Raw genomic sequence first — 4709 nt, 5'->3', positions numbered from 1 at the left:
CCAAGGTCGCATGGTGAACTCACTGTCTAGTTGCCGGCTTGGCCTAGCACAGAGCTGCATTGTTGGTCTCCAGGTCCAAGGGTACATGGTGAGCCCACTCTCAAGGGGTCTGCTTGGCCTAGCACAGAGCTGAGTTTTTGGTCTTAATATCCAAGGGCACAAGGTGAGCCTGCTTACCAGGCACCAGCTTGGCCTATCAGATAGCTTGGTAGTTGCTCTCCAGGTCCAAGGGCACATGGTGAGCCTACTGCCCAGTTGCCTGCTTGGCCAGGCAAAGAGCCGAGTTGTTGGTCTTGAGGTCCAAGGGCACATGGTGTGACTGCTGTCCAGGTGCCTACTTCGCTTGGTGTAGAGCTGCATTGTTGGTCTCCAGGTCCAAGGGCACATGGTGAGCCCGCTGTCAAGGTATCTGCTTGGCCTAGCCCAGGGCTCTGTTATTGGTTGCCAGGTCCAAGGGCACATGTTAACCCTGTTGTCCAGGTTCCTGTTTGGCCTAATTGAGAGCTGTGTTGTTGATCTCCGGGCCCAAAGGCACCTGGTGCCCCTGCTGTCCACGTTCCTGCTTGGCCTAGTGCAGAGCTGCATTGTTGTTCTCCAGCTCCAAGAGCACATGGTGAGCCTACTGTCCAGGTGCCTGCTTGGCCTAATAGAGAGCTGATTTCTTTGTCTCCAGATCCAAGGGCACGCGGTGAGCCCGCTGTCAATGCTTCTGCTTGGCCGAGGATAGAGCTGAGTTGTTGGTTTCGGGGTCCAAGGGAACATGATGAGCCCATTCTCCAGCTGCCTGCTTGGCCAAGTGTAAAGCTGAGCTATTGTTATTGGCATCGAAGGACACATGTTGAGCCTGCTGTCTAGGTACCCTCCTGGCCTAGTACAGAGCTCTGTTTCTGGTCTCCAGGTCCAAGGGTACATGGTGATCCCACTGTCAAGTTGTCTGCGTGGCCTAGCCCAGGGCTCCTTTCTTGGTCTCCAGGTCCAAGGGCACATGGTGAGCCTGCTGTTCAGGGGCCTGGTAGGCCCAGGATAGAGCTGAGGTGTTGGTTTCCAGATCCAAGGGCACATGATAAGCCCACTCTCCAGGGGCCTGCCTGTCCTAGTAGAGAGCTGAGTTTTTGGACTCCAGTTCCAAGGGCACATGGTGATGGTGTTATTCAGGTGAATCTTTTCCCCAATACTGAGCTGGGATGCAGGACTCATGGTTTCTTGATCCTTGGCAAGCCTGGTATTCTCTGGACTTACTTGCCTTGTGCTACACTGGAGTGGCCTGTTTGTGGTAGGACTCCTTGTCCACCCAGTGTCTGTGGGACTCATCTGCCCAGTAGTATCAAATTGGTTCAGAAGACTCCCAGTCTTTGGGTTCCTGGTTGGTACTCTCTTACGGGGACTGACTTTCTGCTTGTTATACTTTGTTGGAGGGTTTGTGGTCTGTGGGCTCCTGGTCAGCCAGGTGTCTGGGGGATTACTTTGTCCACTGCTGAGCTGGTTCAGCCAGCTTGTGGTCTCAGGACTTGTGGTCCAAGGACTTGCACTGTGTCCAATGATGTGGTGATTCCTTCCCCCAGTACTTACTTGTTTTGTAAAAGTCGCACTCTCCCTGGTGTCTGTAGGCGTTCTAAACATTGTCGACATTAGGGACGGATGGACGTTCAATTCATTCATGGTCCGTGTGCTGAGCTGGTTTGGAGGGCTCCAGAGTAGTAATGTGCCCAGTGCTCCCTCAGGATGTGGACTCAGCTTTCCTGTGCTGAGCCCTGTTGGGAACCCAGAGGGGTAGGAACCAGCTGGCTGAGAATCCATGGTGACCTGATTTCCAGTGTCCCACTGCCATGGGCCAAATGAGATGTGTTCCTGAGCAGCTGGGCCATCCTCATAGTGGGAAGAGGGTCCAGGAGTCGCCAGATGAAGGTTTGAGGACCTCAGGACCACACAGGGGTGCAAAGGTAGGTGCAAACATGAAGGTGGACTGCAGAGTGTTGGTGAACGGCCCAGGGCAGGCAGTGGGCAGAGGGCTTGCCATGGGCAGGGCAGAAAAAGGTCAGAGAATGCTAGGAATAGCAGGAAGAGCTGTAGCTGAAGCGCCATCTCTCTCCTCTGTGCAGCCGTGGCTGTTGCCGAGCTTTTAAAACAGCTCTGGGGCATGAGAATGCCTTCTTGTGATGTCACCACCATGCCCTGGCCAATCACCAGGGCGCTGTCACGTTGGCTTCCTTCGGGTGGCCAATCACCATGCAGTTTGGTTTGCCAATGACTGATGGCTATCTCAGTGACCTTCCTGACATCATTGCCTAGAAACCTTGTTTTAAAGGAAAATAGATAAGCTTTCCTTCAAGATGAAAAATTCCTATTTGGGATGAATTCATAGTGAAGGTCCTGGTGAGGCTGAAAGACTCAACTAGTAGAAAGCTAAATGTGTCACACAGAGTCACCTTTCCCTAAAACGCTGACACCGATGTTAGTGAAGATATGGGACATTAGACCGCATGACACATCACTGCTGTGGGGTAAGGGGGACAACATGGCACTAGGGATATCCTACTGTCAAGTAACCCATCAAAGCTGAAATAGAATTTTAGAGAATGGTAGGCGTTATGTTTGGTACATCTTCTCACAATACACCTAAACCTCGAAAAGATGAAGGTGTATCACAATTCATTACCTGCTTGTCAAAACAGCATTCAGCTCTCCTAGAACGGCGAAAACAAAATCTAGCCTATCACCAGGTTCACAGTCCTCGTATCCTGCGTCCAATCAGAAAGTTATGGGGGGAACTCCTCCCTCAAATCCAACTACATACTTATCAAATCATTCAGAACACCCAAGAAATGAGTCAGAGATCTGACAAAACAGATGCTACCAGTCTACAAGTAGAAAAGTGACCACCATTTAGAAGGTAGGAGGTGTGGAGACGTGAATCTGGTGTGACATAGCTGAGGATACAGGGGAGGAGAGGGGGCTTGCTTGAGGAGAGTACTGCAAAGTAGTATAAGCATTGGTTTGCAAAATCAGAACTTTTGAAAGTCTGGATAAAGAAAATGAGGTATATACATACAATCAAATATTACTCAGCCACCAAAAAGAATGGCATCTTGCCCTTAGCAAAAATGTGGATAGGACTAGAGGGTATTATGCTAAGTGAAATAAATCAGCCAAAGGCAAATATCATATGATTTCTCTCATATGTGCAATTTAAGAAACAAGTGATGACAATAGAGGAAGGGAAGAGCAAATAAAATAAGATGAAAACACAGAGGGATGCAAAACATAAGAGACTCTTAAGTGTTGGGACCAAACTGAGGGTTGCTGGAGGGGAGGTGGCTGGGACATGGGTTGATTGATTGATGGGCATTAAGGATGGTGTTTGATGGAATGAGCACTGGGTTTTCTATACAACTGATGCATCCCTAAATTTAGCCTCTGAAACTAAAAAAAAAAAAAAAAAAAAAGCAATGTGTTCCTGAACCTTCTGTATTTGTTCCCACCTGGCACACAGCAAGCTTCCCCTGAGTACTTGTTGAAAGAGTGAGCTCAGATGGAGCTGTCTCCTCTCAGAGCAGATACATAGGGTCTGGAACTTAGGGGAGAGAAGAGGAAAGAGCAGAGAGGTGTTCCTGTTATGGGATGAACATGTCACGGGGATGAAAGGCACAGCATAGGGAATATGGTCAATGATATTTTAATTGTATCTCTGGTGATGGAGGTAACTACACTTGTAGTGAGTATAGCATAAGGCAAATCTTTTCCAATCACTATCATGTCCACCTGAAGCTAACATGATATTTCGTGTTAACTATGCTTCAATTAAAAAAAAAAAAAAAAGAGTCCGAAAGTATATCTATAAAACAGAACTGAGTTTGTCTGGGAGTGACCGGAACCCAAATGCAATCCAGCTGGAATTAGGCTCCCTCAGCCTGTCTAAGGGCTGAAGGTAACTCTGGTCTCTTGGGGACACTCCACTCTCCAGTTCTGCATATCTTACTTCCAATTCCCTTCTTTGCTGATTTCTGCTTCAGCTTCCTTTGCCAGCTTTTTCCTGTGTGCCCCTTCCCTTGGTGTTCATGCTCTTTTCCTCAGGATCCTCATGGGGAGAACCATCTATTCCCTGGCTTCACAGAGCACCTCTCTGGAGGACCTTGAGAATTCTTTTGTGGGTAAGTGTATAAAGTGCATTCCATGGCTAGGATCAATAACTGGCTATGTGTGGATTTTAGTTTTGATCCATGAGTGTACAGCGTGGAAGAGCCTTGCCTCTGGAGCTATAATCACTAAAGGCTGACCTGTTTCTTGAGGATAAAGCCCATTCCCTGTTTCAATCTTATGTGCCTCTAATTCAGAAATATGTACCAGGGGTGATGTATCCTATCTCTGTGGTGTATTTATGAACTCTGTAATTCCTAGCTTTCCTACAAAGTGTGTTTTGTGCTCTCCCACAGTGGTGCTGCTGGACCACGATTGGGCTGCTAAGGCAAGGAAGTGATTGTAACTTGTAGTATCAGAGACAGCAAGCTTTGAAGGGGTTGGGACGATGTGGTGATCTTTGTGTGACCTCACGAAGCCCATGGAAACCCACGTTCTGAGTCTTGTGCATCTTCTTCCAAGTGAAATTTCTCCCGCATGTTGGCTTCCTGGACCAAGTCCTGAGCCAGCTGCTGCCAAGGAGGAGGAGGACCAGGGTCTGCAGGTACTTCTAGGGGCTTCATTGGCATAGGGGA

The 4709-nt window shown here is 48.5% G+C and overlaps 1 long non-coding RNA gene across 1 annotated transcript in view; it reads left to right on the top strand.

The window, feature by feature from the left end:
• Positions 1–4494: 4494 nt before the first annotated feature.
• Positions 4495–4709, top strand: part of LOC118013878 — a 6355-nt gene continuing 6140 nt past the window's right edge. Inside the window, exon 1 of the long non-coding RNA XR_004680140.1 lies at positions 4495–4678. This is a non-coding gene — a long non-coding RNA (uncharacterized LOC118013878). The remainder of the gene's footprint in view (positions 4679–4709) is intronic.

Source organism: Mirounga leonina, unplaced genomic scaffold (assembly GCF_011800145.1).
Source record: "Mirounga leonina isolate KUSES-001 unplaced genomic scaffold, KU_Mleo_1.0 Mir_101683, whole genome shotgun sequence".
NCBI lineage: Eukaryota > Metazoa > Chordata > Mammalia > Carnivora > Phocidae > Mirounga > Mirounga leonina.
The sequence above is the reverse complement of the archived record's forward strand: the minus strand, read 5'-3'. Positions and strand labels throughout refer to the sequence as shown.